The sequence below is a fragment of the Nerophis ophidion genome, linkage group LG10 (genome assembly GCF_033978795.1).
Source record: "Nerophis ophidion isolate RoL-2023_Sa linkage group LG10, RoL_Noph_v1.0, whole genome shotgun sequence".
Lineage (NCBI taxonomy): Eukaryota > Metazoa > Chordata > Actinopteri > Syngnathiformes > Syngnathidae > Nerophis > Nerophis ophidion.
This window is the reverse complement of record NC_084620.1, coordinates 57,260,697-57,271,566: the sequence shown is the minus strand read 5'-3', so window position 1 is coordinate 57,271,566 and position 10,870 is coordinate 57,260,697. Positions and strand designations below refer to the sequence as shown.

At 40.2% G+C, this 10,870-nt stretch overlaps 1 long non-coding RNA gene across 3 annotated transcripts in view; it reads right to left on the bottom strand.

The window, feature by feature from the left end:
* Nucleotides 1-9,234, bottom strand: part of LOC133561047 (uncharacterized) — a 10,693-nt gene extending 1,459 nt beyond the window's left edge. The window contains exons 1-5 of one of the 3 annotated variants that reach the window (XR_009808560.1): nt 7,352-9,234; nt 3,769-3,844; nt 2,775-2,852; nt 2,164-2,241; nt 1,554-1,631 (exon numbers count right to left, since the gene is read on the bottom strand). This is a non-coding gene — a long non-coding RNA (uncharacterized LOC133561047). Of the gene's footprint in view, nt 1-1,553; nt 1,632-2,163; nt 2,242-2,774; nt 4,565-7,351 lie in introns of those variants that run through there. The other 2 variants (XR_009808559.1, XR_009808558.1) reach the window with 2 other exon arrangements.
* Between the last annotated feature and the right edge of the window lie 1,636 nt (nt 9,235-10,870).

The window sequence follows — 10,870 nt, the reverse complement described above, 5'->3', positions numbered from 1 at the left end:
AACTTTTTTTTTTTTGCAAATAATAATTAACTTTGAATTTCATGGCTGCAACACGTGCCAAAGTAGTTGGGAAAGGGCATGTTCACCACTGTGTTACATCACATTTTCTTTTAACAACACTCAATAAACGTTTGGGAACTGAGGAAACTAATTGTTGAAGCTTTGAAAGTGGAATTCTTTACCATTCTTGCTTGATGTAAAGCTTAAGTTGTCGTGTTTTACGCTTCATAATGCGCTACACATTTTCGATGGGAGACATGTCTGGACTGCAGGCGGGCCAGGAAAGTACCCGCACTCTTTTACTACGAAGACACGCTGTTGTAACACGTGGCTTGGCATTGTTTTGCTGAAATAAGCAGGGGCGTCCATGATAATGTTGCTTGGATGACAACATATGTTGCTCCAAAACCTGTATGGACCATTCAGCATTAATGGTGCCTTCTCAGATGTGTAAGTTACCCATGCCTTGGGCACTAATACACCCCCATACCATCACACATGCTGGCTTTTGAACTTTGCGCCGGATGGTTATTTTCCTCTTTGTTCCGGAGAACACCACGTCCACAATTTCCATATATAATTTGAAATGTGGACTCGTCAGACCACAGAACACTTTTCCACTTTGCATCAGTCCATCCTAGATGAGCTCGGGCCCAGCGAAGCCCGCGGCGTTCCTCTGTCTTGTTGATAAATGGCATTTGCTTTGCATAGTAGAGTTTTAACTTGCATTTACAGATGTAGCAACCAACTGTAGTAACTGACAGTGGTTTTCTGAAGTATTTCTGAGCCCATGTGGTGATATCTTTTACACACTGATGTCGGTTTTTAATGCAGTACATCGCTTACGTGCAGTGATTTCTCCAGATTCTCTGAACCTTTTGATAATTTTACGGACCGTAGATGGTAAAATCCCTAAATTCTTTGCAAAAAAAATGTTTAGCAGTTTTAACATCAAATATGTTGTCTTTGTAGCATATTCAACAGAATTGGGGTTGAAAATTATTTGCAAATCATTGTATCCTGTTTATATGTACATCTAACACAATTTCCCAACTCATATGGAAACGGGGTTTGAATGTATTTATATAAATATAGCCTATTATTTGCGCACTATTTACAAGTTATGTACCAAAAACACGACCACCGAAAAAATACTTTGATCAATGAAAACAGCGCTGCAAAAACCGGCTGTAAACAAGAGGCACTGCATTTTCTGAATTGAAACACTCATTTTAAAGCTTTGACATTAACATTTTAACACACACTAATCTGGTTCAGAAAATATGAGGACCTTATATGAAACACACTTTCTTGGTTCAAACAATATGAGGACATGACGAGTGCTCACATGTAGAATTTATGTTGTTGACTTGTAACATCTCCTGTTTTGCTAAACATGAGTTCCAAACTCCCTACTGACTAACATGGATGTACCCTTACGAAAATGTTGTCATATAAACTGATCTGTGAGAGATTAAAATTAATAAATGTCTTTCAAAATATAGGTTGGGTCAAATTTAGAGCAGATATAGTAAAAATAGACATGTAATAACCTGTTGGAGGGATGAAGTCGGTTTATGGCTGTCATCTGAATCTAGAGAATGTTGAGATAGAACCTCAACAGTTGGTTTCTGCAACAAAACACAAAAATATAATGTCATAACTAATTAATTATAACATTCTCACCACTTTTTGTTGATAAAAATCTGAGCATACAATGCCAGATAAAGGGTAAAGATTATTACAGAGTTTCAGCTCTTAGACAATTCATTAAGAATGTAACACACACAAAAATCTGGTTCAGAAAATATGAGGACCTGAATTGAGACACTCATTTTAAAGCTTTGACATTAACATTGTAACACACATTTTCTGGTTCAGAAAATATGAGGACCTTATATGAAACACACCTAAGTCTTTCTTGCTTCAAACAATATAAGGACATGACGAGTGCTCACATGTAAAATTTATGTTGTTGACTTGTAACATCTCCTGTTTTGCTAAACATGAGTTCTAAACTTTCTACTGACTAACATGGATGTACCCTTGCGAAAAAGTTGTCATATAAACTGATCTGTGAGAGATTAAAATAAATAAATGTCTTTCAAAATATAGGTTGGGTCAAATTTAGAGCAGATATAGTAAAAATAGACATGTAATAACCTGTTGGAGGGATGAAGTCAGTTAATGGCTCACATCTGAATCTGGAGAATGTTGAGATGGAACCTCAACAGTTGGTTTCTGCAACAAAACACAAAAATATAATGTCATAACTAATTAATTATAACATTATCAGCACTTTTTGTGGATAAAACTCTGAGCATACAATGCCAGATAAATAGTAAAGATTATTACAGAGTTTCAGCTCTTAGACAATTAATTAAGAATATAAAACACACTAAAATCTGGTTCAGAAAATATGAGGACCTGAATTGAGACACACATTTTAAAGCTTGGACATTAACATTGTAACACACACTAATCTGGTTTAGAAAATATGAGGACCTTATATGAAACACACCTAAGTCTTTCTTGGTTCAAACAATATAAGGACATGACGAGGGGTCACATGTAGAATGTATGTTGTTGACTTGTAACATCTCCTGTTTTGCTAAACATGAGTTCCAAACTCCTTACTGACTAACATTTATGTACTCTTACGAAAATGTTGTCATATAAACTGATCTGTGAGAGATTAAAATTAATAAATGTCTTTCAAAATATAGGTTGGGTCACATTTAGAGCAGATACAGTAAAAATAGACTTGTAATAACCTGTTGGAGGGATGAAGTCGGTTTATCGCTCACATCTGAATCTGGAAAATGTTGAGATAGAACCCCAACAGTTGGTGTCTGCAACAAAACACAAAAATATAATGTCAGAACTAATTAATTATAACATTAACAACCACTTTTGGTTGATAATATTCTGAGCATATAATTCTACATAAACAGTAAAGATTATTATAGCGTTTTAGCTCTTAGACTATTATTTAAGAATGTAACATTCACTAAAATGTGGTTCAGAAAATATGAGGACCTGGATTGAAACACTCATTTTAAAGCTTTGAATTAAACATTGTAACACACACTAATGTGGTTCAGAAAAATATGAGGACCTTATATGAAACACACTGAAGTCTTTTTTAGTTCAAACAATATGAGTACATGACAAGTGATCACATATAGAATTCATGTTGCTGACCTGTAACATCTCCTGTTTTGCTAAACATGAGTTGTAAATTCCACAGACTAACATGGATGTACGCTTAAAAAATGTTGTCATATAAACTGATCTGTGAGAGGTTAAAAGGATTAAATGTCTTTTGAAGTATAGGTTGTGTCAAGTTTTTAGCAGATATAGGGCAGCACGGTGGGACCGCGGTAAGTGCATGTGCGTCACAAATCGAAGGTCCTGAGTAGTCCTGAGTTAAATCCTGGGCTCGTGATCTTTCTGTGTGGAGTTTGCATGTTCTCCCCGTGACTGCGTGGGTTCCCTCCGGGTACTCCGGCTTCATCTTACCTCCAAAGACATGCACCTGGGGATAGGTTGATTGGCAACACTAAATTGGCCCTAGTGTGTGAATGTGAGTGTAAATGTTGTCTATTTGTGTTGGCCGTGTAATGAGGTGGCGACTTGTCCAGGGTGTACTCCGCCTTCCGCCCGAATGCAGCTCAGATAGGCTCAAGCACACCCCGCCAACCCAAAAAAGGGACAGGTAGTAGAAAATGGATGGATGGGTGGATAGTAAAATAGTCAAGTAATAACCTGTTGGAGGGATGAAGTCGGTTTATCGGTCACATGAGTCTGGAGAATGTTGAGATAGAACATCAACAGTTGGTGTCTGCAACAAAACACATAAAAATAATGTTAGAACTTATTAATTATAACATTATCAGCACTTTTTGTTGTTAACATTATGAGCATATAATGCCAGATAAATAGTAAAGATATTTATAGAGGGTTTCTGTCTCTTGTCCCGCTCATGTCTTGAGATGAACTTCCCTCGGTACTCGACCACAAAAGAACCTTTTTAAATTGATGCAAGAGCAAATACACCATATCCTGATAAAACAGTTTATCAATTAACAATGTTTGGAATATCTGTTTTAAAAAGCAATAATAATAGTCGTTACATGACTAAAAATTCTATTACAAACAGAATTACTCTTTCATAAATGTAAATAATTATTAAATTAAGTACAAACCCCGTTTCCATATGAGTTGGGAAATTGTGTTAGATGTAAATATAAACAGAATACAATGATTTGCAAATCATTTTCAACCCATATTCAGTTGAATATGCTACAAAGACAACATATGTTTGCCTGTGTATCGGCTGGGGACATCTCTGCGATGCTGATCCGCCTCCGCTTGGGATGGTTTCCTGCTGGCTCCGCTGTGAACGGGACTCTCGCTGCTGTGTTGGATCCGCTTTGGACTGGACTCTTGCGACTGTGTTGGATCCATTGTGGATTGAACTTTCACAGTATCATGTTAGACCCGCTCGACATCCATTGCTTTCCTCCTCTCTAAGGTTCTCATAGTCATCATTGTCACCGACGTCCCACTGGGTGTGAGTTTTCCTTGCCCTTATGTGGGCCTACCGAGGATGTCGCAGTGGTTTGTGCAGCCCTTTGAGACACTAGTGATTTAGGGCTATATAAGTAAACATTGATTGATTGATTGATATTTGATGTTCAAACTGATAAACATTTTTTTGGTGCAAATAATCATTAACTTTAGAAATTGATGCCAGCAACACGCAACAAACAAGTTGGGAAAGGTGGCAATAAATACTGCTAAAGTTAAGAAATGCTCATCAAACACTTATTTGGGACATCCCACAGGTGTGAAGGCTAATTTGGAACAGGTGGGTGCCATGATTGGGTATAAAAACAGCTTCCCAAAAAATGCTCAGTCTTTCACAGGAAAGGATGGGGCGAGGTACACCCCTTTGTCCACAACTGCGTGAGCAAATAGTCAAACAGTTTAAAAACAACCTTTCTCAAAGTGCAATTGTAAGAAATTTAGGGATTTCAACATCTACGCTCCATGATATCATCAAAAGGTTCAGAGAATCCGGAGAAATCACTCCACGTAAGCAGCATGTCTGGAAACCAACATTGAATAACTGTGACCTTCGATCCCTCAGACGGCACTGTATCAAAAACCGACATCAATCTCTAAAGGATATCACCACATGAATTCAGGAACACTTCAGAAAACCACTGTCACTAAATACAGTTTGTTGCTATATCTGTAAGTGCAAGTTAAAGCTCTATTATGCAAAGCGAAAGCCAATTATCAACATCCAGAAACGCCGCCGGCTTCTCTGGGCCCGAGATCATCTAAGATGGGCTGATGCAAAGTGGAAAGGTGTTCTGTGGTCTAACGAGCCCACATTTCAAATTAATTTTGGAAATATTGGACACGTTTCATCCGGACCAAAGGGGAAGCGAACCATCCAGAATGTTATCGACGCAAAGTTCAAAAGCCAGCATCTGTGATGGTATGGGGGTGCATTAGTGCCCAAGGCATGGGTAACTTACACATCTGTAAGTTACCCATCTGTTTGGAACAACATTTGCTGCCATTTAAGCGCCGACTTTTTCATGTACGCCCCTGCTTATTTCAGCAAGACAATGCCAAGCCACATTCAGCACGTGTTCAGCTTCATAAAAAAAGAGTGCAGGTACTTTCCTGGCCGGCCTGCAGTCCTATCAAAAATGTGTGGTGCATTATGAAGCGTAAACTACGACAGAGGAGACTGAAGCTCTACATAAAACAAGAATGGGAAAGAATTCCACCTTCCAAGCTTCAACAATTAGTTTCCTCAGTTCCCAAACGGTTATTGAGTGTTGTTGAAAGAAAAGGTGATGTAACACAGTGGTGAACATGCCCTTTCCCAACTACTTTGGCACGTATTGCAGCCATGAAATTCTAAGTTAATTATTATTAGTAAAAAAAATTATTCCGTTTGGATTTACATCTAACACAATTTCCCAACTCATATGGAAACAGGGTTTGTAATTAATGTGTTACTTGAAAAAGAAAAGTTTTAAATATCTAGCATATGCAGTTGAGAGACATTTCATGAGAGCAGAGTGTGTGTGTGCCTTTAAAAAGCTGTGCCTTTTGCCAAGTGGGACGTCAGCGCCCAGACATAGCAGAATAGTTCAGCTGTATTTTTTAGCTTAGCAGTGGCAGTTAAGATAGTTCTGTTGAATGTTTTTGTTTGTGTGTGGATGAGGCCTCTTTCTATTTGATATCGTGTTCGTAATTACTTCCGGGGGTTGCTTTCATTAGTAAAAAGATATTACCTGCACTAACCCTTTTGTGCTTCTAACGCTGTCTTGTTGACATACAATCACATAAAAAATTGTAGCATGCCACATTACATAAAACGCATCGTAACAGCGTTGTAGCGTACATAAAAGTTATTAGCTTACTCGTTACCGGTAAAAGTAACAGCATTAGTAACATCGTTTTCATATACCGCTGTTATACCATCCATCCATCCATCCATCATCTTCCGCTTTTCCGAGGTGGGGTCGCGGTGGCAGCAGCCTAAGCAGGGAAGCCCAGACTTCCCTCTCCCCAGCCACTTCGTCTAGCTCTTCCCGGGGGATCCCGAGGCGTTCCCAGGCCAGCCGGGAGACATAGTCTTCCCAACGTGTCCTGGGTCTTCCCCGTGGCCTCCTACCGGTTGGACGTGCCCTAAACACCTCCCTAGGGAGGCGTTCGGGTGGCATCCTGACCAGATGCCCGAACCACCTCATCTGGCTCCTCTCCATGTGGAGGAGCAGCGGCTTTACTTTGAGTTCCTCCCGGATGGCAGAGCTTCTCACCCTATCTCTAAGGGAGAGCACCCCTACCCGGTGGAGGAAACTCATTTGGGCCGCTTGTACCCGTGATCTTATCCTTTCGGTCATGACCCAAAGCTCATGACCATAGGTGAGGATGGGAACGTAGATCGACCGGTAAATTGAGAGCTTTGCCTTCCGGCTCAGCTCCTTCTTCACCACAACGGATCGATACAACGTCCGCATTACCGAAGACCCCACACCGATCCGCCTGTCGATCTCACGATCCACTCTTCCCCCACTCGTGAACAAGACTCCGAGGGGCCATAGAGGTCGGGTGCATTGTGAACTGGGCGGCAGCCGAAGGCAGGGCACTTGGCGGTCCGATCCTCGGCTACAGAAGCTAGCTCTTGGGACGTGGAACGCTGTTATTCCAAACACTTCTAATTAAAGCCATATAATACAACCTCTATTAGACTGTAAGGAAATGATCCAAATGAGATGTTGATACAGTTACAATTGATATGATACATAACAAGACATACCTTTCCAATCATTGATCCACTGGGCCTTAAAACAAGACTTGTCACATCCAGATCAAATAAACGCGGTAGCTTCAGCCTCAGGATTACGTCTCGCTCTTCTTTTGGGCACGATGTCTATATCATGTGTTGATGCGCCTAACAAATCCACACATAAAAATGAAAAAAGTCAGTGACACAGAAATAAAACAAAGAACCAAACCCTTCAAAAACTGTTAAATTTAGAATCAGTGCAGACATGAAGCTTCTCAAACAAAGTACTAATGTAACAATATCAGTAACATGCCTACTCGACAGTGCTTATCAGCTTGAAATATTTGTATTTGAGAAAAAGTATAAACAATTTGAAGAACTCTAGTCTGTCTTGTTTAAAATTAAGAAAAGGTTTACTAGCATAGTGATCAAGGGTGATGGGTCAAATGCAGAGAATAATTTCACCACACCTAGTGTGTGTGTGACAATCACTGCTACTTATAATCTTCCATGCAACTTTAAAAAAAAAAATTTAAATGCCTTGGCCTTGGCCCAGAATTGAAATGCTTAATTTGACCTCATAAAATCAAATCTGATTGCAATTAATAACAACAAACATTTAACTGTTGTTTACAATGAACTATTTTCCTATGTTAAAAAACATTGGTCTATTTAATTACGTTAAACTCCATTTTATGCTCACCTGATTCAACCATGCTGTCGAAGACTGTCAAAGATGGTTTGTGACCAAGATAGATGTCCCCCTCCGGTGATGCAGGTCCCGGAAGTGCTGTTCACTGAGCGCTCTGTTGTGCTCAAAATCGTGTGTGAAGTTTTGTATTTTGATTATAAATGGTCCTTTTGGAAAACCCTTTTTATATATATTCAATATTAAGTGTGATACGTGAGCTGTATAACTTCCATGAGGAAAATAATTAACTAGTGATTTAGCCCTCTGTTAGGATCAGACATCATCCAACGGCCAATCAGGCGGCGCCTAACTGAAAATTGGACCAATCAGACGCCGAGACTCTTCAGAGTGGGCGGAAGTAACCATCTTGAACACAATGTGAAGTGAATACCTCCAAAAACAATCCCCAATTGAATCCAAAATTTGTCCCAAAGATAAAAATACCAAAATCATGTGCTATTGTAACCATTTGAAAATATTAAATACTGTATGTAGTTTGAATTCCATTTGAATTATCGCCTTTGTCTCAATCAAGGTTGAAGGTTTTTTTTCAGGCACATTTAAAGTAATTATTGTGTGGCATTGTATTTTAGACAACAGAATAGAAAAAAGCCCAATACAGTAAAATACTGAATCAAACCGATTAAATCATCACCATAATCCCTTTATTATTGATTGTCTAGCCCAAATCCTCTCCAGATAAACCAAATGAATAGATAAAACTAACATAAAAAAGGTTGAGATCATCAGATCAGTTGAAAATGTGTTATTTGATTTAGATTTCAAAAGTATGTTCATTGCTGTAATGATTATATGTTTTTCAAAATGTTGGAGTGTGTGAGTTTCTGCCCCACACGACATATGAGGACATATGACATATGAGGACAAGTGTGTGTGTGTGTGTGTCATAATAGCAAAGATGGCCACTAGGGGCAAAATCGAAAGTGAGCAAAAACATTAAACACACTTTCACACACTTTTTCTGAAAATTTGACAAATGAAGACTTTAGAGATTTTTGGTCTGGGAACATGCTGGGAGGGTCTAGAACACGATAGCATTGCGGGAAATATGGGGACATGGAAAATGTCCCCATATTTCAACAGGTCCTCATATGTAAGGTGAAATTTCATAAAAATGTCCCCATATGTCACTTTGACAAACGCACACACACACACACACACACACACACACACACACACACACACACACACACACACACACACACACACACAGGGTAAGAACAGCAAGAAAAAGGAGGCGCCCCCTGCTGGGAAATATATTATTGTACAAACGTAAGCTAGCCACCAGAGTGCTACACCATGACGCAGGAAACAGTACTCTGACTTATTATGGCATCTCTGACACACACACACACACACACGCAGGGTAAGAACAGCAAGAAAAAGGAGGCGCCCCCTGCTGGGAAATATATTAGTGTACAAACGTAAGCTAGCCACCAGAGTGCTACACCATGACGCAGGAAACAGTACTCTGACTTATTATGGCATCTCTGACACACACACACACACACACACACACACACACACACACACACACACACACACACAGACACATACACATAGATACTGAACAGTGTGCTGCTCTAGCGGCCAATACTAGTGTAGCACTGCTATTTGTAGTTTGTTTAGCAATTTTAATGCATGGCAAAGTGTAATTAGGAACAATTTTGTTAAAAAAAATATGCTTTAAAAAAATAGTGGTTTTTGGGCAAAGCTACAATATTAGTATAATTATAATATACAGAATATTGCAAAGGCTGTCCACAGACAAACACATCTAATTAGCCAGACTTGCTTTTACCGACAATGAAATGGAAATGACTAATATGAAGGATGCTGTTTAAAAAACTTCTTTGTTCTTGGTGTTAGTGCGGCGGCGAAGCCGGCAGCAGAAATCCAAATTAGAAAATGACACTGCCCGAGGAGGAGGGAGAAGTCCAAACACATTTTATGTGGGAGAAGGAGAACAAAGGGAAATTATAAATATTGCAAGCCAGCAAGGAAACAACTTCCACAGATCGGGAATATATTGACAAGACTGTGCAGTCAAGAAAGGAAAATATCACTCAGGAACTGTCCAATTCCCAGCAACTGTCACATAGTGATGCACGTTTTGTTCAACCCCAAGATGCTAAGGACCAGTCGGACAGGAATTGCAGGTAAGGGCTTGATTTATACCCCATGTAAATATATTCTCTATACTCTGGGCAGGGTTCTTGAGGGTGCATGGGAGTTTGCCCAACCAGTCTACATGTGCTTTGTGGACTTGTAGAAGAAATTCGACAGTGTCCCTCGGGAAGTCCTGTGGGGAGTGCTCAGAAAGTATGGGGTATCGGACTGTCTTATTGTGACAGTCCGCTCCCTGTATGATCAGTGCCAGAGCTTGGTCCGCATTGCCGGCAGTAAGTCGAACACTTTTCCAGTGAGGGTTGGACTCCGCCAAGGCTGTCCTTTGTCACCGATTTTATGGACAGAATTTCTAGGCGCAGTCAAAGCGTTGAGGGGTTCCGGTTTGGTGGCCGCGGGATTAGGTCTCTGCTTTTTGCAGATGATGTGGTCCTGATGGCTTCATCCGACCGGGATCTTCAGCTCTCACTGGATCGGTTCGCAGCCGAGTGTGAAGCGACCGGAATGAGAATCAGCACCTCTAAGTCCGAGTCCATGGTTCTTGCCCGGAAAAGGGTGGAATGCCATCTCCGGGTTGGGGAGGAGACCCTGCCCCAAGTGGAGGAGTTCAAGTACCTATGAGTCTTGTTCACAAGTGGGGGAAGAGTGGATCGTGAGATCGACATGCGGACGTTGTACCGATCCGGTCGATCTACGTTCCCATCCTCACT